The 26,916-nt window shown below is 39.7% G+C and overlaps 2 protein-coding genes across 3 annotated transcripts in view; one reads left to right on the top strand and one right to left on the bottom strand.

The window, feature by feature from the left end:
* Positions 1 to 26,916, bottom strand: part of LOC141410440 (sialin-like) — a 345,752-nt gene that overhangs the window by 105,850 nt on the left and 212,986 nt on the right.
* The window catches only part of LOC109678697 (inhibitor of Bruton tyrosine kinase-like), an 86,222-nt gene that overhangs the window by 266 nt on the left and 59,040 nt on the right, over positions 1 to 26,916 (top strand). The gene's annotated exons all lie outside the window — the stretch shown is intronic.

Genomic DNA, 26,916 nt, shown 5'->3' with positions numbered 1-26,916 from the left:
ATTCACTAGTGGTCCCTCTATTTTTGAGGATTGCTTGTATTAAAAAGATAGTGTGGTTTAATTTTAATGTGTTTTTGTAGTTATTAAGAATTTTTGCAAAGGGCTTGACAGATACATTTCTTTGTTCATACTTTCCTTCTTAGGAAGTAGTCCAGCCTTTGGGGATTTTTGTTTTAGAATAGTTACTGGAATTTAGACAGTTGTCATTATTAGCAGCTTGAATTTCATTGACTTTTTTTCCTAGACCATTGCCAATAATTAGTAATAGCTTGTCTTGTGATAAATATTGATACCTTATGGAATGTAGGAAGGAAGATTCAGTTCACAATCAGTGCTTTGCCTGACAGACAGTGCCTTGTCAGGAATGAGCATCTGTTTTATTAAGCTTAGAGTTTTGTAGGATTATTATTTTTAGGAGATCTGTGGGATTTACTGTGGATTCATGCCAAGTTTTTTTTAGATAAAATTTGGATAAGTGTTTCATGGAGATATGGGTGCTGCTAATCTGAACACCTAGGGCATTTGTAATAGTTCTGATATTATTTCTTATAATGGGATGATGGAAGAATTAAGTTTGCTTTAATTCATCTTCTAAAAACCTTTCACTTGAGAATAAAACTTTATTTTTTGGGTATACTTTTAGATTTTAAAAATTAAGCCTGTTATCATTATTCACTTTAAGGTATAAATAACTTTTCATTAGACAGAACATGTAAATTTGTAAGACTTTATCTTAGATTAAAATGAAATAAGAATCTAGTATTTTGGTAAAAATGACTTTCCAGGTGAGAGAATTAGCCTTAGAAATATTGGTCTTTTTTTCCCAAATAAGAATTAGGTTAATAACATTTTATTATTGCTAGAAGATATTAGTGTGTCTTTCATGTTCTAAGCATATAATAGGAGCTCAGTTAATAACTTGAGATTAAGTGAAACAAAGAAGTAGCCTTTCCTAATACCTTCCTAGTGTTTTATTAATAAGCTTCAGATCTTTAAAACACTCATATTCTTAAGTTTAGATCCTAGAGTTTTGCTTGTACCAAGAGTGTATGAAGTGATGCCAATAAATTTTGTTTTGTGTTTAGGCTGAGCTGAACATTGATTGAGCTGAACATTGAACATAATGATTCTAATTTTATTAAGCTTTGCTCTCTCAATGTTTCTTTGAGATTTCCCATAGAAAGGTAGTTGAGGGAAGATGGATGGTTCAGAAGCCAGTTGAGTTTTGCCTAGTATAAACCTGTAACTAAAAGAGAACAGTTTTATTTGGAATGTAGGCCTGTGCTGTGTCTGCCTATTTCTGATCATAAACTCTGAGAGAGTGATAGAGATTCTGACAACCTCATCTCAGTGAAATAGCATAGCCATTTCCCCTGCCATAGAAGACAATGACCTGGGATTTATTGGAGAGCTGCATTTCCTTTACAAATTATCAAGACCTTCAGGTTTAAAGTCTGAAACTATAAGAATTGCTTTTTTTGTTGCATTCTAATAGAGGAAAAATCTCTTATTCTGAAAGTCTTTATCCTTTTCATGGTTTTGAATTTTGAGAGGATAAAAAAGTAGATCTAACATTTCAGCAGACAGTATAATGGAAATTTGGGGCAGGAAAACTCAGGCAACTTTGACACCTGTTTTTTGCAGTATGTTTTTTTTTCTTCTTGTAATCGACAAAGGAGTAGCCACCTTTATTTAGTAGCTTATATGAAGCTCAGTGGAATACCAGTTCTGATAAACTTATGCTTTAATTAAAGTTATTAGTCACATATGCATTTAGTACCTTTTAAAAATGAATCCATGATAAATTCTTTTTTTAAATTTATTTTACTTTTGAATTAGCATTCATTAAAAATACAAGGCTTTATTGTGGCAGTTCCATATATGTGTATAGTATACATTGAGCAAGCTCATCCTCTCCATTAAGTATCTTTTATGTGCTGAGTATCCTAGGTGATAAGGTCGCAGTTACAAGAAAAATTCAGCTGGGCCCACCGGCTCACTCCTGTAATCCTAGCTACTTGGAGGCAAAGATCCAGGAGGATTGCAGTACAAGGCCAGCCTGGGCAGAAAGTTCTTAAGACTCAATCTGAACCAATAAAATAATAGGCTCTGTGGTGTGCACCTGTCATCCCAGCTATGCAGGAAGCATAAATAGTAGACTCATAATCCAGGCCAGGCTGGGCATAAACATGAGTCCCTATTTAAAAATAACGAAAACAAAAAGGGTCGGGGGCATGGCTCAAACACTAGAGCACCTCCTTAGCCTTGAGTTCAAACCTGAGTACAGTCAAGAGAAAAAAAAATTACAGACTACTTAGTCTTAGTTCAGTGAGGAAGAAGCAGTAGACATTAATGAGTTATTCTCTAAAATAAGCATAAAATTGTGTAAAGGCCAGAAAGGAAAAAGTGTAGATAAGCATATATGGGGAGAATTTGGACTGGTTGAAGAACCAAGAGGTTCTAGAAAAGCAGAGCCTCACTTGTTTTGAAGAGGACTGTGTGGGTGTGCAGTCATTGCAGGCAGAGGGATGGAATGGCAGCTTCATTAGCAGACCAAGCAGGATTTGAGGCTTCTCCTTTTCCCCTGTCAAGTCTAGGGATGACTTCTTTGTAGTTGACCACACACAGGAGTCTTTGAAGTGAAAGTTGAGCACTAGAAAGATGGTCTTTTTCCTGCTATTAGTGTGAATTGCCTATGCTTTCTGGGAGGCCAGCCCTTGAACTATTGTGGTTTGGTTGATGAAAACCAGCTATTTGTTTTGAACCAGCAAACTTTGTCCAAATTAAGGCAAGGTTCCACAAATAATTCTTAGCTACTCTTCAAACAGTATGAGCCATTAAAGAAAAAGAAAAAGGGGAGAGCATGACTTTAAAAGCTTGCCAAAGTATGCATCTAGGCCTGGGTTTGTTGTATATATCCAGTGTCTTTTACTAATAAGTTTCTTTGTGAGAATTTTTTCCAGTGTTTGGAATAATCTGAGAGGGAGATCTCTAGAGTAATAAAACCTGTTATATTCAAAGAGGTTATACAGAAATGCTCATAAGCTTTATACATAATAAAAATTTGGAAATAACTCAAATCTCCATGTACATGTCGAGTGGATGAACAAATGGTTTTATATCTATGTAGTGGAATGAGTACCTGACAATAAAAAGAAATGACTACACATACATGCAGCAACATGGGTAGATAGATAGATGCAAGCAACAGAACTGACTTGCTCAGTTCTAATTTCCTCCTATCACCTGCCACAGTGCTAGGTATAATTACAATAGTTGCTTATTGGAAGATGTTGTTTGTGTGTGGGGGGGGTATGGCTTACTGCACACCTGATTGTAGTGTAGACTTAATTAATATAGAACTGTTAATGAATTCAAAGAGTAAGGTCACCACCACCCACAACAATCAATCAGTTGTCATCTCCATGATAATTTTGAGTCTATAAAATTAAACCAGAAACATGCTGAGTTAAAATTAGTTTATTAGAATGCAGTTGCCTACTGAATGTTCTGTAATTTCTTGTTTACAGTCTCATTTTCTTGATCCTGTTCTAATTTGGTGTGTGTAATAGATGATGTTAGTTTTTACATTTATGTTCATAAATCAATCGCAATCTCTTCTTGGCTGCTACTCACCATCCCCACAGAAGAAACATGTGGAGACTGTAACTTTTGTGATGAGTACATTCTTTTACATATCCTGTTGGAACAGAGAACCTTGGTCTCTTTTAAATGGCTTTAAATTTATAGAGAGAGCAAAATTGTCTCTTTTTAAAAAAGATTTGAATACTGTTTGATGAAGTAATTTATGTAAATGGGTTCTATGGAAAGTAATCACAGATTAGGAGTGTAGAACCTAGCAATCCTGTCCTTTTTCTCAGTAGTTGTTAACCATAGATATTTCTTGGAATAACCTTGAAATGTTTTCCAAATTCAGATGATCTGGCTCCTTATATGTTGTACTAATGTGCACTAGGTAGCTTGGGGAAGCAAATCTGTATATTTTTCCCCCCAGTACTGGGGCTTGAACTCAGGGTCTACATCTTGAGCCACTCCACCAGCCCTATTTTTATGAGGGGTTTTTTGAGGTAGGGTCTTGCTGAACTATTTGCCAGGGCTGTCTTCGAACCGTGATCCTTCTGATCTCTGCCTCCTGAGTAGCTAGGATCACAGGTGTGAGCCACCGGCGCCCAGCACAAATCTGTATTTTGAAAGTGTTAAATGTGCAAGATTCTGAAACTAAGGTTGAGAAGTTAGTTTCACTATTTTAGGGAGTTATATTCTGGATTGTCCACTGGAATATTTGACATGATATACTTTTGGTACTCAATTTTAGAAGTTTCTTGAACTTAAACAAATCTTCTTGTTTTCTGACCTTTATTAAACATCTGGATTTATTCAATTGAAAAGTTCAGGGTAGTTTGTTGAGATTCATTTGGCTCTGAAGTTCCAGGATTCTGGACCCACTTTGTAGCTTCATATAAAAATTCCTACGTATTCCATACATATCATATAGAGAGGAATTCAAGTTGTTTTGTTTTGTTTTTGCGTTACTGGGGCTTGAACTCAGGGCCTACACCTTGAGCCACTCCTCCAGCCCTTTTTTTTGTGAAGGGTTTTTTTGAGATAGGGTCTCATGAAACTATTTGCCTGGGCTGGCTTTGAACCACGATCCTTCTGATCTCTGCCTCCTAAATAGCTAGGATCACAGGCGTGAGAATTCAAGTTTTTAATATCAGAATGGACACTTAAACATTTATGAGGATTTGAGAAAATTCTTTATAGGTTTTTATTGGAATATAGGGTAGCCAAATTTTATTGTAAGTGATCTGGCATATAACAGAATTCCTTTTATCTGCTTTCTAATTCAGACTATCTCATCTCATCTCAGAGTCTGTAATTATTAGAAGAGGGAGAAGGGAAGAATACAAGAGAGGAGGAATTAGGACTTGTTAGAAATGATTTATTATCAGTAGTGGGTGGACTTTCTAAGAGTTTTTAATCCTGAAAAAGAAAAAGAAATTCACACTGAAATCGAAGGTGTACAAAGGTATTAGCAGTGAAGAAAAAAAGCAAAACAACTACAGTTATGATACATATTTATTGTTTTTATTATACAAGCAGTAAATGTTGCTAGAAATAGGAAATTTTTAGAAAAATATGTAGAAAAAAATAAGCATTCATCTTATATGTATTTTATTGTTTATTTTAATTCCAATTAAACCCCACAGCACCTCTAACAACTAGGTAGTATGTTTTTCATTTCACAGATAAAGGAACGAATATTTACCAGAGGTCATGACCTCCTGGAGTCACAAATTTGGAAGTGGCAGAACTAAAAAGCACCCAGTCCCCGATCCCATAAACACATTCATATTGCTGCAGCACTGCATTTCCTCTGGCTCAACTCAGCAGGGGCTGTGGTATTTGAAGGGAAGATTCCTCTCTAACTCCTGACAACTGTGGCATTTTCAGCCTCCACACTGTCTTCCTATATAATTTCTCAGGTTCTCCTACAGTTGGAATATTTGTGAGGATGAGCATCATATCTCTTTAATATAGAGATTTGGTAAAATTAAGTAACTCAAGAAAGCAATTCTTGAGTTATTCCTGATGTCTTATTTCTATGAGTTTTCCTATAGCCTGTTTAATTTTACAAAAATGCAATAGTCTGTGTTGCACTGTTTATGGAAAACTTCATCCTTCTGTGATATGTACATAGAGACATTTGATTAAAATATATAACAACAGTAATTATTGATTACTTAGAGTTAAAAGAAGAGATTTACTTCTGATGCAGTAGATTTGGCCAGCAAGGGTCACTTACAAAGGACCTTTGGATAGCACCTGCCATGCACTCATCACACGCTTCAGTGCTCAGTATGGTTGGGGTGGCACCAGCTCACCTTTGGATTGGTGACACTAGTATTGGCAAACTGGCATTTGCTGAGTTCCTCTATCAGATATAGATAGATAGATAGATAGATAGATAGACACATATATGCTCATTTAATCCTTACAGCAGTGCCCAGAGGTAGCAAACAGTACTGTTCTCATTAATTACCTTACCCAAGATCATCAGTTGTAACAAAACAAGTATTTGAACCCACGTCATTTGATTCCATAGCAGCTGTGCTGTGCTGTCCAAGTCCTATAGGCATGAGAGAAAACTTCCCAAACCAAACATCTGTCCTTACCTTAATCTCATGAAGCTGCACTGATAATCATGTCTCCATAATACTTTGGTCTCCTGTAGCTTTAAGTTTTGTTTGGGTGATGACAGTCTTGTACACTGTTAAGTCTGCATATTCACTTTAAAGCAACAGAGGCCAATAGGAGAAGGGGACCAGGAACTAGAGAAAAGGTTAGATCAAAAAGAATTAACCTAGAAGGTAACACACACGCACATGAAATCAATGCAAGTCAACTCCCTGTATACCTATCCTTATCTCAACTAGCAAAAACCCTTGGTCCTTCCTATTATTGCTTATACTGTTTCTTCAACAAAATTAGAGATAAGGGCAAAATAGTTTCTCCCGGGTATCGAGGGGGTGGGGGGCAGAGGGAGGGGGCGAGGAAGGTAAGGGAGGGGGTGGGGGAGGGGGGAGAAATGAACCAAGTATTGCATGCACATATGAATAATAAATAAATAAATAAGTCTGCATATTTGAAGATACTTAGTAGATGCATATGAGTCTTAGAAAACTAACTCCCCAGGGAAATTCGGTATCTCTTGATGGGAACCTGGCCATGTATGGACTTGTTTTGCTCAGTTGTGTAATAGAAAAGTAGATCCCTTGAAGTTTCTTAGCATTTCCTTATGGTTCTGCATCTCTTCCTGGGAAAAGTGGTGGTAATAATATTTATCTTTTCTAAAGCCTTATAAATAAGAGTATCCAACTGTAGAAATCTAAGCATCTAACTTGCATCACCTCTCGTAATCCTCACAGCAGTCCCTGTGGTTATTTCTATTGTACAGATGAAATAGCCAAGGCTTACAGTTGGTTAAGTGTACTGCCCAGAGTTGGGTGACTCAGAAGGACAGAGCTGAGACGCATATCTGGGTTCATCTGACTCCAAAGTATATACACATTTCAGTATTCTTTTCCAGGATAGAGCTATGTCTGAGGAACTCTCCCATTCCCTGAAAACAATGTGACAACATTCCATGAGTAGAGTGCTTAAATCTCTGAGGATTTAGAGGAGGTGCTGGCAGCCACTTGAGGTATTATAGTGGTTTAGCACACTGACAGAGTCTTCTTTCTCGCCCACCTAGAGGTTTCTTTTTCCATTCTCTCATGTATGCATTCCAGGACTAAAACCAGATGGAAACAAGGGAAAGCTCTTGACAGAGGCTGGTGCCAAAACATTTCATTTAAAAAGGAAACTCCATCTGTGCACTCTCCCACCACACAGCCCACTGTTTGGAACAGGAGTTTCGCAGCTGACTCACTCATATTCGTTTTGATTCATTTTGACTCATTGCAAAGGTAGAGCAAGGAGTGGTGAGGGGGACTGCAAACCTAAGCAACATTCCTTCTAGACTGGCTGGTGAGGCACTGAGTACCTGGTGGATGTCCTAAACAACAGCCAAACTGTGCTGTTGTAAGATTGTTAGGGTGTTTGCTGAGCTTATGCTTTTAGAAGTTAGCACACATTGCTATGCACTGACATTTTGACATCATTGGCTTTCACTTACTGTTAAGTTTTAGTCAGAAAGAGGCACTTAGAGAAACAAGGAGCCTCCAGTGCGCTCTGTATTCTTCCACCTCTGCTATTGCAGGACACAGGCTTGGACATAAGACTGACTTATATTAAGATACTGACTCCTGGTTCTATCACAACTTTGAGGCTCAGTTTTCTCCTCTCTAAAGTGGGAATAATATCTGTATTCCAAGGGGATTTTGAAGAGTAACTGAGCTATACATGTGTTTGTATAATGCCTGATTCATAGAAGGTACTCAGCTTTGAAGCGATGTTATTACCACTGGTTCTTGCCATACAAAGATAATTCATCTGCAGCGTTTTAAAAAATGTGTTAATTTGAGTTTGTGACAAACGTGTGTGGCCCCTCTCATGTGTACATCATATGATAGCCTGCATTTGGTCTTGTGGGTTTTCTCTGGCCTCCTTACTGCTTTCGCCTTTCCCTTTCAAGTTTGCTTCCTTTCCCTTCTGTGTCCCACCCCTGACAGGACTCTGACAGCCATTCTGACCCCTGCTTTCTAAATTAGGCTTCTCTTACTCTCTTTGCCCCAAGATTATTTTTCCCCAAAAGTAGATTAGTAGGTGGTGGTGTGCTTCTGTGGTATTTCAGAGAGTCTGGGTGGAAAACATCTAATCCCATGGGTATCTGTTGCTACGTGCATGGGCACTCAAGTCCATTGTATTTGGGTCTCTTTATCCCAGCACCATGGGGAGTGAGAACTGGTTTAGTCAATCAGGTTCCTGTCCCTGAAATGAGAGATGTTATTTTCCTACACCTATCTTTACTGGATCAAAAGAAAAATTAAAACAAAATATTCTCTGAGGTCAGTCAGGTGCACTGTTAAGCAAGCAGCAGAAGTGGGAGAGCCCTGTGGACCCAGCTTTTCAGCACAGCTCAGGTTCTTGTTTTTGTTTCCCTAACTCTTTCCTGTTACTCTTCCTGTGTGTGTGTGTGTGTATGTTAGAGAATGAGTGAGGCAAAGACAGAATATGAATGAGTGATATTTCTGTCCCCAATAGTCATGTTAAACCTTATGTGGAGTTTTCCAGAAGAAACTATAAATAACCACAATCACAGTGAAGTTGCCAGGTCTTCAGGACCATAGAGACTAGATGACCGGTGAGTTACTGTGGCCTCCCACGTCCTCTTCATAACAGCTCTTTACTTCGCTAGGTTTTATTTGTCAGCTGCCTATTTATTTGGCCTTTAGAGAGTAGTGGCAGTGTGGTACATACCTCCCTAGTCCCAGGGCGCTGGCCACAGTCCTCCTCTGGAACAAATGCAGTCCAGGGTACATCCCATCTTCTGCGGAGTAGTCCTAGCCCCAAAAAGGAGAAGGCCTGAGCTCTGGACTCACTTTCTAGGTGTGAGCACAGGGCCAGGAGCTCACACGTTCACTCTGGGTCATAGCAGCTGGTGCTTGGATTGGCTTTACAGAAATTTGCTATTATTCACACTAAGCTGCTGCTTCATGGCCTTTTAATTCCCCTGGTGTTCATCAGATTATCAAGCAAGAGGTTTTATTCTACCTGATGGCCCACTTATCAAGAAGAAAATGATTTCCCCGATGTATTCAGACTTTTAGAATCATCTACAACAAGCAATTTATAAATGCTTCCGTTGTGGCCCATAGTAGGAAGCTGTTATCTCAAAATTTTGAAGTACCTGAGTGTTTCTCTTAAAGAGTTCATACGATGGGGATAACTGATCACTTAATGGGCACCAAAGACATCCAAACCTCCCCAAATGTTCTTTTCTCACAATAATAAGTTCCGTTCTATATTTACTTAAAGAGGGCTTTGCAGGGGAAAATGGGAACTATTTTTGTGTTTTAGTTGTAAGCCCTCTGAGAATACCAATACTCGCTCTCACCCACCTGCTCAGTGCAAAGCATCTTCATTGGCCACACATGGATCGTAGGTGGCTTAGTTCGTAGACCTCACGCAAGATCGCGTCTGACGTTTGTGTCAGTTTAACAAAGTCCACGGCTCTGAGAAGCCCACGGGCTTGGCAAGTGAATCTGAGATGGCACACTTATCCTTCGTCCTGAGCCCTTGAGAGTCAGGCTTCTGTTTTCATAAAGGAAGCATTGGAATTGAGAGCGTCTCGCCTGTATTTTTCTCACTCTACAGTGCATATAAATAGCGGTTACATAGGCTTTTACCTCTGGTCAGAATCGTTTCTCTCTTGTGGCTAGGTCAAGAGTTAACCGTACTTTTTTTGTTTTGTTTTGTTTGCTAATTTCTGGCAGAACTGGGATTTGAACTCAGGGCCTTGCACTTACTAGGCAGGTGCTCCACCACTTGATCCATGCCCACATCCCTTTTTGCTTTAGTTATTTTTTGAACAGAGTTTTGCATTTTTGCCTGGGGCTGACCTCAGACCGCAATCCTCCTACCCACAGCATCTGGTATAGATGGAATTACAGCTGCATGCCACCACACCTGGCTTATTGGTTGAGATGGGATCTTGCTAATGTTTTTGCCTGGGTTGGCCTTAAACTGCTGTCCTCCTGATCTCTGCCACTTGAGTAGCTGGGAATATAGGCATGAGCCACCATGCCTGGTTATATACCTTTTTAAATCTGAGAAGTGGAGGAACATGTAACTTGTTTAAAGGAAATGTCTACACTGCTAGAGAGTGATAGAATGTACTAGTCTCTCAGTCCTCTATAGTGGACCAAAATGAGCTTATAAAACCTGTGTCTGCCAGAATCCCTTAAAAGTAAAATTTTCTATTGCATTTTGTGTATTTAACAACCAGTTAGCAATCCCCACAACATTAAACATTGTTCTACACCGAGCTCTCTCTGATACATATGTGATGCTTTCGACCTGTAGGGTTATGCCGTTATCTGGTTTCCAACACTTTTCAGGGATACATAAGTGTACTGTGAGTGATTGTGTCTGTGCTTGCAGAGAAAGGGGAGGAAGATATGTGTCTGACCTATATTCAGCCCTAATGCTCCTCAGCTTTCTGTTCAGTTCAGTTGTGAATTCATTAGACGTTTTCTGTTGTATTGTTAGTTGAGATTTGGGGGAAGTGGTAAAAAGCAGTCAGATATATGAATTATTTTTTTTCTTGGAAAAAAGAGTCATTTCATGTTCTGTGAAATGATTCACAGTTGACATTTTATCAGACCTACCATCTGAGCATTCCGAACAACTAGGGTGAAGGAAAATAACTTCTTAGGAATCTTGCTTTACAACTCTAGATTTTTATGTCTGAAAGAATTTGTAGTCATTCTCAAAGGTAATGCCAGTCCTTACATAAGAAATGAGGCCCCCAGGGATTGAGTGGCTGGCCCAATCTCACAGTTAAGAAAAAACTGTGTTTTTATCTTTTTGTCAATTTGATTTTTGACTGTGGCTGAAGAGAGATTAGATGAGGAAGAGATGGATTGGTGGCTAAGGTGAGTTTTCAGATTTCATCTCTCTGCCATTCCTTCCCAGATCAGAATGCAAGAGCAGTTTGTACCACTTGCTGTTGGGAAGAGCCTCTTGGTTGCCAGTCAAGAAGCTGTGTCTCTTCTAAGGTTTAGTTATTATAAGGGCATGGGTTCAGCCATGCAGGCCAAGTGTGTAGGCCTACCCCTCTTCTCTTTTACTTCCTCCCAGACTTGGGGACCCATAATGTGGAATGTACCCGGGGGGGGGTGTTATGTAGGGGAAAAGACCAAATGCCATTTTCTCTAAATGTGTGTGCTCCCTTGAGCTAAGGAAAGAAAAGATTACATTTCAATTGAAAAATTTAAATATATTTTAATAATTTATATTGATTTTATATGTGCTTTATAATCACCATAATACATTAGGACATTAGGCTTTGTATATAATTTACAATATACGCACATATTGGAAGTTAGTATTCAAATTTTTTATTGAAGGAATACTTGGAGACCCCCTAGCTTGAGTCCAGAAAGGTGGAAGTCTTTAATACTTTATTAACATTTTTTGGCCAGAGGACTGTAATCAACTTGATAATCTCTGACTTTAAAAGTAGTTGCTCAAAATAGTGAGCAGATGACATCCCTGTGGACTCACTCCCAACCCCACTCTCTCCTCCCACCCTGCCCCCGACTTCTGTGGCTTTCTGAAAGGTGGAGAACCAGTTGCTATGTATACCATGTCTTGACCCAGGCAAGGTACCGGTCACAGTGCTTGGCACTCACTAGTTGGAAATGCTGGCTCTCATTTCAGGGGTTGTCTGCTCTCCTTTGGGAGCCTGAAATCTGGTTGATACAGTTACTTGTTTCAGTTCTAATATTAGGTTTGACTTGGACAGCATGTAGACATCTGTGGCGTTGCTTTTTTACGGCATCATCAGGTTGGGCCTGGTTTATTTAGTTCTGAAGCTTCTTGGCCTTTTGTACTATTTAATAAAAGGAAACCTACATTTCCTTTCTGGACCTGGCTTTTATTGATTCATCCAGGGGAGTCTCATTCTTTGCTGATACAGCAAAGTCCTTGGCTTCTGGATGAGCTAGGATCTTTCCTTTTTGTATATAATTATTTCTTTGTCAGTTCTTCTACTTTGTGTGTACAGCCTATTAGACCACTTACTTACAGGCCGACTGTGCAACCTTCTTTGGGAAAGAAAGTTTTTGAATGTAAATTCTAATACAGTAACTCCCTCTTTTCCACAAGGGATATTATCTAAGACATTTAGTGGACATCTGAAACCCAACCCTATACACAGTTTTCCTATATGTATACACTTATGATAAAATTTAATTTATAAATTAGACACAGTAAGAAGCTAACAATAACAACTAGTAATATGATAAAACATTTCTAACAATGTACTGTTAAAAAGTTCTTTAACACCTGAGCTGTTTATTTCTGTGATTTTCCATTTAATTTCTTTGGACTGCAGTTGACCACTGTGACTAAAACTAAGGAAAGCTAAATGGCTGATAAAGGGAGACTACTGCCACGGCTTACATGAAGATAAACTTAACTCACAATACTCTCTTTTCTGTGGAATTTGGAACTGCTACAGATAGAAATAACATAGCCCTGAGACTGGACTCGATTTTCTATGAGGATGTATTTCAGAGATTAAAGGAAGGATCTCTCCATTCTGCCTGTCTGTATTGCTCCTTATTCAGGTGTCCTGTCCATCCACCATTAGCTACCAGTGCCCCTGCTTTCCAGAGCTTCTCTTTGCACACCATCATGGCTGGCTGCTATTCCCTCAACCTGACATCTCTCGTTCTCCTTCCTCACCAATACTCTTAAAAGCACAACTCCTCATGGTGACTGATCTAAAATGTTAGTAAAGTTATAATGTTATTTAAAAAACCTGTGAAAACAAATGCATCATTTGAACACCTTCCTTGGAGTGACTTGTATTGCAGAAAGTGGCAACCCTTTCTAGGCCTGGTGGCTCATGCATGGAATCCTAGCTACTCAGGAGGCAGAGACAGGGAAGATCGCCGTTCCAGGCCAGCCACAGGAAGATGTTCACAAGAACCTGTCTCAGGCAATAAAAAGCCGGATGTGGTGGCACACATCTGTCATCCCAGCTATGCAGGAAGCATAAATAGGAGGACTGTGATCTAGGTAGCTCAGACATAGAAAGATAGATCTCTAAAACAGCAAAAGCAAAAAAGGCTGGAGATGTGACTGAGGTAGTAGAGTGCCTGCCTAGCAAGTGCAAGGCCCTCATTTCAACCTCAATACAGAGAAAAGAAGAAGGAGAGGAGGAAAATGGAGGAAGAGGAGGAGAAAGTAAATGGCAACCCTTCTAAAACTAATGGTGGTGGAGGTGGCTGTGGTACTGTTACTGAGAGCATTTATTAAGCAACTGTCATCCCCCGTTTTGTGCCTTCCCTGGGTTGTGTGCACACACGATGACCAGCACCTGAACGGCATGTTTTGACCATGGTTCTGCAGGACTGACTAGATGCAGGACACACTAGCTTTGTAAATACCTCCTTCCGTTTTAAAAAAGTGTGTTTGTGGTATTACGTTTGTGGTATTATTTTAGTTTAGTTTTTTTTTTTTTTTTTTAAATCACTATGTAGCTAGCCTTCCAGATAAGATTCTCTGGCTTCAAGACTATGCTAGGATAGGAATCTTATTGCCAAGATTTTTGTACATAATATTTCAAACTCTCTTCCTTCTGAAATCTCTTTTTATTTTGAGTTGTAGGAAGCTCTGTGAACACTGAAGTCAAAGGAAGAAAGGAACTTCTTCCCCATAATATGAGCTCTTTGAGTCTGTATTAGAAATAACCTTACAGGTCACATGTGAAGGGAGAGTTTTTCAGAAATGAGTTTAAATTTCTCCACGATCACTTTAATTTTTGCCTGGAGGGAAGAAGAGTCTTCAGGGAATCCAGCACTTGGATACAATGCAGTTAGCATCATGAATACTTCCATCTGTTTATATTAAAAATGAGATTTGGCTTGAATTACTTTACTTGTGTTTGAGTTGGACTACTCTAGCTACAGCATAAGCCTACTGAACCCAACTAGAGCTTTTAAGTTTTGTTTTTCAAACTTCTGTTTTATGTTTGAAGAGCATCAGTTTCCTAAGTTTCGAGTTTTTTATACATAAGTTTGCATATACTATGTTTGCTTTATTTTAACAAAATAAGGCAATATTAACTATTATTCTAGAGCTTAAAAAAACTATATTGGTACATAAGCCCCTTCTGGTGTGAGGGCTTATTTTGTCAGCCACAGAACACTGAGTGGGGAAAGCCTACGGTCCAGTAATCTCTAACAAAGTGATAGTTTTTTGTGTGTACATAATTGTGTGTTTCTTACATTTTCAAGATAAAGTAACTCATCAGAAGTGACTGTGTAGGAGCAGAGGCTTTGGAGAAAGAAAAACATGAGTTTCAATGCTGTTTCTATTACTACTACCTATATATCCCACAGAGAGTCGCTTGACCTTTTGGAGCCAAAATATCCACTTAACATAGAATACTGATTAGAAATTGTTACCTTGGAGGACTGTTGTGAAGACAGTGACAAACTAAGGGCGTTTTCTTTGAAAGGCAGGTGGAAAGTTCACGAGTATGGTTAAGTATGCTAGAAGATCTGGGTGTTGAGTAAGAGCGTGAGTGGAGTCACATTCAGCTCTGTTTGATCTCAGCCAGATCTCTCTAGCTGTGGTCACAGAATGTGCCTAACCTCTGCTCACCAATTTCCTCGCCTAAACAGTGAGGATGACTCACACCTCCTGGGTGGAAGTTAAAGGAGCCCACCAGCAGAGAGCCTAGTCCACTGCAAACCTCAGGAAATGCTGTGTCACGTGTGTGTGTGTGTGTGTGTGTGTGTGTGTGTGTGTGGTGATGGCGGCGGTGGTGGTGGTGGTTGGGGGAGTGCAAAATGTGGCTGCAGTTGGAGCTTTGGGAATACACACAGGGTTAAAAAGCAGTATGTTTGAGTGAAGAACACAGTGGGATCCACCACTTGACCTCTTTGGGATTGTATTACATGTTAACATCCAGGGTGCCGTGTTCCTGGCTTGGACATGAGTGCAAAGGCTGAGTTTTTGGTTTTGAAAGCATGGTCATTCCACATGTTGCAAAACAGCTACCTGTCCACCTGCTTCATCCCTTAATGTGGGTGGGTGTCTGGCTTTTTTTTTTTTTTTTTTTGCACTATTGTAGTTTTGAACTCAGGACTTCATGCTTGCTAGACAGGCACTCTACTGCTTGAGCCACACCTCTAGCCCTTATTACTCTGGTTATTTTGAAGATAAGTTCTCACTTTTTGCCCAGGCCAGCTTGCACTGTGGCCCTATTTATACTTCCCACAATAGCTGGGGTGACAGGCATGCCTCACCATGCTCAGCTTTTGCCATTGAGATGGGCAGGGGGTGGGTCCTACAAACTTTTTGTCTGTGGCTGCCTTGGAATCATGATCCTCCAGATCTCAGTCTTTTGCATAGCTTGAGATGGCAAGTGTTTGTCACCAGATACTGATTGAGGTGGGGTCTCATGAACCATTTGACAGGGCTGGGCTTGAACAGTGATCCTCCCGATTTCAGCCTCTGAGCCATTGATACCCAACTGTCTTACTTGGTTTTTTTGTTGTTGTTGTTGTTTTTTAAGGTGACATTCTGTCAGTTCTTATTTTCTTCTTGTTAAAATGTCTTTGTCACTGGAGTGTCTTAAACCCCAATAGACTGTGGAAAACTTCCATGAGTCCTCACACAGGATGGTTTATACTGTGTGTCCAGGCCCCAGGAACTTCAGGATTTGTTTGATAACACATCTTCACATACTTCTGAAAACTAAGTTTCTGGCTTATCACTTTATTTCCCCTCTTTCATTTTTATGCAAACTAATACCATTCGTTAGGATTTTCTTCTATCATTATAAGCTTTAAGACCCACTGCTGCCATCTGAGAACTTACTCTGTAGTGTCTCAGCTGTGTCTGTGACTAGATACCTGTCCCTGTGTCCCCATACTCAGTGGCAAAGCCCTCTGCGTGGGTGTGCAAGTCTCTAACCTGGTGCTGAATTCCCTAAGAAAGCCCTCTTCTTTGAGGTAGAACTCCAGTCTGTTCAAAGGTGCCCCCCCCCCGATTTCATTAACCCATGTGATTGACTACCTAGTAGACAATGTTTTCTTCATGTTCCCTTAACTTAATTCTGCCAATTGAAAATTAAACTCTTGTAGTTTTGGATATGAGTGGGATCAATAACCAGTGACCGTGAGCTGCCGCAGAGAAAAGAGCTTAGATTTCAAACAGACTGGGATTACAATCTTATGTGGATACTAGCTGTGTGGCCCTGGGCTGGTTACCTTGCCTCTCTGTGCATTGATTTCCTGCGCTCTGAAGCTGGTCTTTGGGTGTGGTTGCAAAGATGAGTACCATGTGACACACCTGGCTGCTTTTCTGACACTTGGTAGGTGCTGTTGAATGGAAGCTGCCGCTGTTGTGGCTACTACCTGCCTAGTTCGTTCAGTGTCCTGGTACTTGTCTCTGTGGATAACTGGCCCATGGAAGCACGTCCCTATCCCCAAACCTCCTGAGGGCTGAGACACTGAGGCGCACCCTCACTTCCTCACCACTGTGTCTGCTGCTCAGCAGTGGCCTGTACTCAGGTTGCTTCCACTGAGGGCTTTGGCTCCAACATCATTTTGCCACTCAAGACTGAACATTTATAATTACTGCTGTCACTTTGAACAATCTGGGACATACATATCTTTTCATCATTATGCCTAAACATTTCTGTTAGATCTGTAGTAGGAATCTTTATTTACCGTTACTGTTTTTTTTTTTTTTTTGATTTTTTGGTGGTTCTGAGGTCTGAACTGAGAGCCTCACACTTGCTAGGCAGGTACTCTCTCATCACTTGAGCCATGCCCTCCAGCCTTCTTTGCTTTAGTTATTTTTCAGATGGTGTCTCAGATTTTTGCTCTGGACCCGCCTGACCCATGATCCTTCTGTTTTCACCTCCCACATAGCTGGGGACAAGGTGTGCCCCACTACACACTACTTGTTCATGGAGATGGCATTTTGCTAACTTTTTGCCAAGGCTGGCTTCAAACTGAGATTCTCCTAATCTCTACTTCCTGAGTAGCTGGGATTATAGATATGAGCTGCTATGCTAAGTCCCTGGTAATCTTCTTGAAGGCAGAAATTAATCTGTGAAGTAATATGAATTTACAGAACAAATGACATTTCTGAGGTGGACCCTTATAAGTAAAAAGTGCATCTTAAGAAGTAACATGTGCAGAAGGTGTTTTCTTAGACTGTTGGGAAGTGGTGCTACCATCTATAATGGGCAAGATGTGTGGATTTGGGCTTTCCTCGTCATTGTCAAATCACTGCCTCTTCACTGCTAAATGAAAAATCCATTCCCTAGCCTTTATCTAGACAGTTTCCCCAACATGACTGAATGCTTGATGTCTAACAATGGCCATTGTGCTTGTGGAAACACCTCTGCTTTTTGTAGCTAATGAGTGAATGATGTCCTGGCTTCTTCCCAGCTACAGGTTGGCAGTGGCTCTTCTTGTTGGTGTTCGGTCTTTGCATGTGCTTCTTGGGACTATGTATACTAAGCCCCTTGGCATTCTGTTGAAATAGTTCCAGGTTTTCTAATTTGCATCTCTATTACTGTTTCTGTACCCACATTGTGCTCCTTAGTCCCTATTTCCTTCAAAAAGCCATCTGTGTTCCCTCCTGTGGGCTGTCCCATTGTGGCTGCCAGTACTGTCTAAGAGAAGCCACAGTTTCTTGTTCAAACCAGAGGCAGGAAACTGAATTCTTTTTCTTTCTCGTCACATATGAAGCTCTACACTATTATTTTCTCCTCTGCTTTTCCTTTTAGAAGACCTGTCCCCCTTGTCAATCCAGATTAAATTATTTCACTGATACATGGCCAGTTTGATTTTCTAGTTAGTAAGCACCTGACTCTGATAGTAGTCTGTCATGACTGCTGTCTGTACATTCTTGGATTACCTCTTCTGAGCAATTTCTCAGTTACTTATGTTACTTAGCTTTTAATTTTAAGTTACAAAGCTCTACTCACTTCATCTAATGACCCAAAATTCTGGCCTCATTTGTCTTGGTCCTCTGGCTCCTATTTTATTATTATAATTATTTTTTTCTCGAGATAGGGTCTTTCTATGTAGCCCAGGCTCAAAATCATGATCTTCCTGCCTCAGTTTCCTTAAGTGCTGGAATTACAGATGTGAACCACCATGTCCAGCTTCTGGCTCCATTTAAGGCCAGTCCTTTCATGTGTACTCTATCCCTTGCCCTAATGCTTTTTCAAGCACTGCACTCCTCTGGTTATCTTGTCTCCAACCTGTTTTATAAAACTGTTCCCACAACCATACTGATATTACCTTCATACCACTCTCTTAAAAATCATCTATTCAGGACTCCAGCCCCCTTCCAAACTCTTTTTGTAGTCTGCCTTCTTTCAAGAGATGTCTGCACTTGCTTTGGGTACTCGCTACTCCCTCCTTCACCCTTTAGCCTGCTCCAGTCTGGCTGAGACCCTCCTCACCACTCTTGGTCTTGTTCCTGAAATGACCCTGGAGAGCCTCTGTGTTGTGTAATCCAGTGGCTGCTTTTTCTACCACCTTCCACTTCATCTCTCAGTAGCATTCAAAACAATCCATATTCTGCCTTAAAGCTAGTTGTCCCTTGGCATCAGACATAGTGTGTTCTGTTCTGGTTATCCTACTACTCTGTCACTTACTTTTGTTTTGTCTCTGTTGCAGATCTCCCCTATCTTTATTCTTAAACTTGTACTGTCCTGGCTCCTCTTTCTTCACACTTTCTCTCTTTCCTGCATTCTTAGTATTGACATCAATAAGTGTTAAGGACTATTATTTCTAGTACTATTATATTTTACATTGTAGGGTAGTTATAACAGTAAAATAAGAATTCAGGTAGATTGCACAGAATATAGAAAATATCATAAAGCATGAAGTTATATTAGTTTTGTTTTTTCTCATAATTTTGTACAAAGATTAGACTGAAACATTTGTTGAAAGAAAGAATAGTCAAACTTATCTTTCTTTGGTTTCAGACATTAAACATCTTGGTTTTCTACTATGTATAAATTGCCATATGCTGTCTTAAAAGGTATATTTTCCAATCTACCAGACACTGGTGTAAACATTTTAAGATCATTTTCTTTGATCTATCCACATCATTGCTTTATGTGTCTTGACTTGAACCATTTTGATCTTTCTTAAATCCTGTGTGTATCTCTGAAAGTCTCCAAGTGACTAATTCTAGGGGAAAGTTGTTAGCTTATGTTTCTAATTAAGTTGCTTTTGTGAAGGATTTAATGAGTTAGTATATGTTTTTAATATACATAAGTCCCTTAGAGCAGTACTAGGACATAGTCAATGTTTAGAGAATGTCTACTATTGCTGTTCTTATTTAAATTCTTATTAATTTTCAACATGGGAAATTCCTTCAGGGAAGGGTGCATTTGCCTGTTTATAGACACAGTGACATTGATGACCTGACCTGCCTTCTCTGTTGGCTAGTACTTTCAGGTGTGGCCCAAAGACTAGCCAGTTCAGAACAATTGAGGTGCTCAGAAAAGAGCAAATTCATGGAACCCAACAACAACAGATTTGCCAAGCCACCGCTGTGGGGAGTGGGTACTAGGAATCTGCTTTTAAAAACAGATTTCCCTGGTTAGTTCCTAAACATACTAAAGGCAGGATTATTTTTATATTTAATAAATTGGAGGCACAATATCTTTCAAGATACCAATCATGGAATTGACCTTAAGCAGCACTGGGTGTTTTGCCCTCATCTTGTCAATAGCAAATGGGAGCCTAGAAAAAAATATCTTCTCCAGGGTCACATCATTTGCTAGGGGCATAGTCAGGCAAAGGCTCCTTGCTCCCAGTTCTGTTCTCTGTCCATAAATGCCCCATGTCCAGTGAAACAACCTAAAAGGCTTTTCAGTATTCCTTCCCTAAAGCAGTCCCTAAAGGGACTGTCCTAATGCCAATGGACAGGGAAAGTAAACAGAGTGACCAAGGAACAAGACCAGAGAGAAGAGCAACGGTAAGAAAAACTAGGAAAAGAATGTGATGGCTTCATGTTTGTTCCTGCTGTAAGTGTCCTTGGCATGGTATAGTAGTGAGAGCCTGGGGTTGAAGACCTTGGTTTAAGGCTCTTTAAAGACTTAGCTGGGTATCCCCAGAGTACTAGACTAAATGATCTCCAAGCCCCTTCTAGTTCCAGCATCTTCAGCTTTGCTCTGTTGGAGATGATTTTGTTGTTTACTCACCTCTTTGGTGATCAGCATGCCCATCCTGGAGGAAGTGATGAGACCTTCTTTGTTACAGCAGAGCTCAGTAGAACTCCTCATCTTTGCATATGAAAAAAATAAATTGTCACCTTGTTTTCACTCCTTAGTTTCCTGAATTGACAGCCTTCCTTATAGAAAGCTACATTTTGACTTTCTCAAGAAGGATAGAGAAAAGCAAGAGCAAAAAAACAAAAACACTCACTCTTAATTTCTAATTCAGATCTGTTGAGAGGAAAACAAGGCATTTAATTCATTTATATTGCTTAATGAAAAAAAGTCCAACCATTGAATTTCAATGACTGAATAAGTAACTATTTTGAATCACCAAATTACCCTCTTTAAATAAGAAAATACAAATTTTTTCCAGTTCTTTGATATTTCAGAGTCAAAGTTAGATCTCCTATTGTTGGAGATTTATAATGATTTATTTAAAGGTCAAGGTGTAGACATTATTCTAACCATTGAAACCAATTTTTATCCCTTTCTGAATGTTATGATCCAATTACATAGCTGTACATTTTATTAAATATAATCAGTTCAGTACTGAATAAAAGCTAGTTTTTATTATCCATAGCAATTAAGTTTTCAAATGTCCTTCTTTACTTTAGAAAACCTGGAAGTTTTCATTGAGTTTACTTTTTTAATGAAGAATTCAGAATATAATCACTAAATGTCATTAAAAAACATAAAACTGAAAGATATAAAAAATTGAAGATTTTGATTTTGATGGAACATTCAGAATGAATAATTTATCAATCAGGATTCTGTTCAGCTGATTGTAATGAAAAACCCTGCATAAATGATGGCTTAAATAAATCAGGAGTATATTTTTCCCCTTAGGAGTCCAGGTGGTTACCATGACTCCTGTGCCTTCCAGGTCTCTCTACCTTACCTAACTGATTACCTGTGGTTTCAATAGGATGGGCCTCCAGCAGAGTCACACTTAATTTTTTGGGAAGGAAGAAGAGGTAGGGCTGAGAGCAAAGGAGCAAGCCTGCATTCACTGGGTTCTCCCCGAGACCCTGGTAACTTTCCGATGCATTTCATTGGCCAGAACTCTGTCACATGGTCACCTTAGCTATGAGTGAGATGAAGCTAAAAATACATTGTCTATCTCTCGTGTCCCCCACTACTACCACAGTCAAGGTTCTGTTAAGTAGATAGGAATGGGCATTGGGTAAGTTACATATTAATAATCCTATTATTCCCTGCAGAATGAGGATATCAGATTTCTGAAAGAGATTTCACCTTAAAGAACTGATTAAGTTAAATAATAGATAGACAGATAGATAGATAGATAGATGAGAGAGAGAGAGAGATGGTGATACAGGTACATATATATTTTTGATCCTCCTTTCACTTGTTTTCTTCTCTGAGTATGTCACTTTTCTCCCTCCAGTAAGAATACCTGTGTTGATTTTTCTGTTACATAGTAATCAGTTTGAACGCAAGTATGCACTTACATGTTGGTCTGTGGAATTGGGAATGGGCCTATACTAAGGATGTCTGTCATTTCTGAGTAATATATTTGCTCTTGTCATAACTTTCTCAGCACTACACACACTCAGATCAAAGGTGATTGTGTTCAGTAAATATTGGATTAAAAAAATCAGATTATCAGTGGGAAAAACATGGAGACAAAATAACTGGCTGTTTGGTTCTGGCAATTTATTATAGTCTGCAGGAACATGAGAGATTAGAATTAGTGCACTGTGACTGAAGTGTACTGAAGAGCACCCCTGAAGTTCTGAAGCAAGGTGGTGGGGATGAATATGGTGAACCTCCTCTTTCCCATTTTCACCATGGTGTATGAAGCCTGCCCTATGGTCTGCTGGGCTCAGTGCTCCATCCCCTCTGGATGAAATTGTTGGAAATGGGCATTTACCTATCTAGTCTGCTTTCAAATAAGGTTCAGTTTTCTCTGGTAAAATGACACTCAGATGGTACCATTTTTATATCTGCTATTTTTACTGTTTATGTCAAGACTTCTACTGGTGGGCTCAAAAATGATTGATTCCTGATTGTTTTGCCTTGGATAACCCCCAAAATCTCATGCGTTAAAGGTATGATAACCCCCAAAAGCTCATATATTGAACCCCCAAAAGGCTCAACTGGAGGGTGCTGTTGAGAAGTGATTGCTTCATAAGGATGCTAACTTCATGGGTGAGTTAACTGATTGATAAGTTGGTACTGAATGTGCAGTTAGGAGGTACAGCCTGGTTGGAGGACATAGGTCACATGTGGACATGCCTTTGAAGAATATATCTTTCCCTGGCCCCGTCCTAGCACCCCCACATCTCCCCATCTCTGTCTCCTCTCTCTCTCTCTCTCTCTCTCTCTCTCTCTCTCTCTCTCTCTCTCTCTCTCTTTCTTTCTCTCTCTCTCTCGCTCTCCTTCCCCACCACCATAAGGTGAGCTTCACTGTGTCCTCTTCCACGATGCTGTCCTTCATCATGGGCCCACAGCAAAGGGACCAAGGGACAGTGAACTGAAACTTTTGAAACTGTGAACCAAAATAAATCTTTCTTCTTTTAAACTGTTCATCTCAGGTATTTGTCACAGCAGTGAAAACCTAACACACTGGCTTTCTTCTGATTACTCTTTCCCTTCACTTTTTTGTCAAACTCTATTCTGTACTTTCATTGAAACATTGCTCTTACAAGTTGACTACACCACCAATACTAGATTTAAGCGTTAAGCTCTTCACAGTCTCATTTCTCAAACACAATATGAATTGAAATAAATATTTCAGCCAGAGATACTTGCCTGCTGAGGAGGAAGATCTACAGATACACATCATAGCCAGCTGTTGGCTTCCACTAGCAGCTCCTGCATAAGGCCCTGTACAGGCTACTCACAGGCCCTGGGGATTGAAGGAGGCATCTGCTTATATTAATCTCTGGGATGCTATCACACTGGTGGTTCCCGAGTTAAGTACATATGGTATTGCTGTCTCAAGTAGATGAAGGAGCCAAGGAAGACGGAGAATGGAGGCAGAAAGGAGTAGGTGTCAGGGTGGCAAGATAGAGGGCTACCTGAACTAATCTGACAGGGCAATGAGGCCTGAGAAGAGATGCTGAGTAGTGGGGTACATATTGATGGCAGTGAACCTACTGTAGCAAGGTAGATATAGGGTGTGATTCTTGGACCCAGGACAGATGTCAAAAATCTTTGGTTAGAATTCTAAGCCCCCAGTGGTCTGGTTTTCTGTTACTCATCCCATACACATACTCATTTTTAGCCATTTTCTTAATCTGAGGAACTTTTCTATTCTTCTATCTTACTTTAGTTGTATTTCCTATTTCCTCACCTGCTGGATTGGATGACAGCTGCCAACCTCATCTCACATATTGTCACTCAAGTGCCTCTGTGAGGCACTTGGGACTGAAATGATGCTCCCTCCTCCAGATTCCCAAGGTGCTCTTGTGCATCCTTTTCATGATACTTATATTGTCCTAAAATTCAGGTTTGTCTGCTCCTTCCATATGGCAGGATGTTGAGATTAGTGACCTTATCTTACTCAGCTTCATAAGCACACTGTCCAGCACAGTGGATAGCACAGTGTCGTTACTCAGTACTAGTAGGTGAATTTGTCAATGAAACCCAAGGAAACTGGCTGTATTGTCAAATATTATAGCTAAGTTTTTTCCCATCTTGCCAGTTGACATAATATACCCAACTTGCCAAGCCTTTGTTTGATTAGTTGGTGGTAATGTCTGTTAGAGGTTGGGGATAGGGTGGGGTAGAGTAATGTAGGGGAAGTTGTTTTGGAAAGGTTTGCATTAAATCAATAGGTCCCTGACATGCACCAGCATAAAAATACACACACCGTCCTTATCAGTCTGCAGTCAGAATATTTACTCATAGGTCAGAAAAGAGGCTTGCAGCATCAAGCCAGCTGAGCAATAATAAAAAGCTTCAGATGATAGATGGAAGATAAAGGGAAGATGAACATCCTCTTAACCACAGGCCATGTGTACATTTCGTTGTTTGCCACCTGTGGAACCACCACCTGGCCAAGTGCTTCAAATGTGAATGTTGAGTTTGCACAGTCCCAATTCCAAGCTGCAACTTTTTTTTCCAGATCAAACTATTTTTATTATCATCATTATTATTTATATACACATTTTTTCATTTTAATAGCATATAATAGTCATACAGGAGGATGAATTGTGATATTTACATATGTGCCTACAATGTATCTTAATTAGATTACCCCCTCCATCATTCTCCCTCTACCTCTTTTTTCCCCCTTCTTTCAACAGATTTTGTTCTTCTGTTTTCATGTATGGATACAAGATACATCCACCATAGTCACCCTAATTCACCCTTTCCATGTACCCACCTACCTCCCACTGGCACCCAACCCCCCAAAAGTCCTATTTTTATCTCCTGCCCTTCATTTTTTTAAGTATATATTGATAGTCCCGGGGGGGGGTCACCTTGGTAATACAGGCCTGTGTATATCATGATTTAGTCAAATTAACCCCCCCAATTACTTACTCATTCTCTACCACCATGCTTCCCTAATATTCAGCAACTTACAGTACAGTGCATATTATATTCACATATAGCTGAGTTGTTTCAATATTTTTTATTCTCTAACATTTTCTTTACCTCTCCTACCTACCATAGCAAAGAAACACTTTGTTAGATCACTTTGGGTGGGACAATAATCCCCAGATTAGTCAAGTTGTTTGGGCCATAGAGGAAAGGCTGACAGCTGTCATTGACACAAAACAAGCCATGGACCTTACCTAGTACCTCCTTTAAGCCAAAATCAGCTCTGACTTTGTATGCTGTCCCTTATTTTCATACAGTGACTATTCTGCCTAAGATTTGCCCTCAGATTTTAAGCAACTTTTCTTTCAGGCAAGACAGTTTGATTTGAAGCTTTATTTCAGTTTGGAAAATTTACCTTTTCCTAATTACAAAAATTATGACTTACTTCATGGATTGACAGCCACTGAGTTGGAAGAGAAAGATTAAGGGCATGATCCTCTAATCTTAGAATCTCAGAAATCAAAATTACTTTGGCAAAACTCACCTAGTGGATTATATAGCAATGATACTTTTATGCATGTTGCAGCATAAAATAGCACTTTCATGGAACTCTTGGTACTATCCATCAGGGCTGGGCATTTTTGAATTAACATGGTGGTTGGGATCTGCTGTTTTGGTTAAGTGTTCTCCATAGGCCCTTGTGTTAAATGCTTAGTCTCTAGCCTGTGACTCTATTGGGAGGTGATAGAACCACTACTGGAAGGAGGTTCGCAGTTGGAAATCTTCTAGTCATGTTGAGTTATGCCCTTTAAGGGGACAAAAGGACCCTACCTTCCTGTTTCTCTCAGCTACTCAAAGGGGAACACCATGTGGTCTCTGTCATGACATACTGCCTCTCCACAGGCCCAAACCAAAGGGGCAATTGTTCATAAACTAAAACCTTCAAAACTGTGAGCCAAAACAAACCTTTCCTCTATTGAAGAGTTTGATTGAATGCATTTCTTACAATAAGCTGATTAACACAAATAAATAGGTCTTCAAAGGAAGGAGGGCAGTTGCAAAGTCATACAATTCCTCTGTTCTCTCTACCGTTGTTTCAGACATTGTCTTTACCACTCTCCTTCATCACTCCATCCTGGAGCCCTCTAGGAACCTGTGTTCCTCCATCATAATGAGCCTTTTCTTGGCGTGGAGGTCAGAAATACAAAATATGTAAAGAAATCCTTTATCTCATACCATAAAATCCACAGAAAGTATTCATTCCAAGATTACCATCACTCTACAACATCTAAATGATTAAAAATTTTTCTGGGGACCTAGATAAGGTTCTGTTTTGACAATCCTTTGTCAGTAAAATCCTGAAGGGGGAGAAAAATCCAGCCTAATAGATTGCAAGATACTATATGTGTCTGAAAATGTAATGGAAACTTCAGAAAGCCAAGCAATCAAATGAAGAGATGGCTGCTTCCATGTTCCTCTCAAACAGAAATCTTTTCTGGGTGGTGCAATTGAAAACAATTTCCTATGTAAGACATGAAAACCACACAGTTGAGAATAATAATAAAGGGTTACAGAATCAGAAAATGCTTTCCAATCCATCTAAACACACAAAAGCTGACAAAAATCAAAGCTCAAAACAAGCCAACACAGACCCTAATTCGGGAACGCAGCCTGCCTTTGCTGCTGCTGCTGCTGCAGGGTTCTTGTTTTTCTAATTGGATATTCAAGGTCAGTTGTTGCAACACCAGTAAGTAACTGATGATGCAGTGTGTTAAACCCACATGACTAATAGTCAATTCTGTAACAATGACTGCTTTAGTAACTAAGAAACTGTTAATGCCTTCAATATCCCAAACAAAAATAATACTACTAATGAATCTGCTGAGTGCTGATGGGTAGGATATAACATGCATTTCCACAGAAATGTCTTGTAATTTAGGATTAAT

The sequence above is a fragment of the Castor canadensis genome, chromosome 3 (assembly GCF_047511655.1).
Source record: "Castor canadensis chromosome 3, mCasCan1.hap1v2, whole genome shotgun sequence".
NCBI lineage: Eukaryota > Metazoa > Chordata > Mammalia > Rodentia > Castoridae > Castor > Castor canadensis.
Note: the sequence above shows the minus strand (reverse complement) of the source record. Positions and strands in the feature narration are given on the sequence as shown.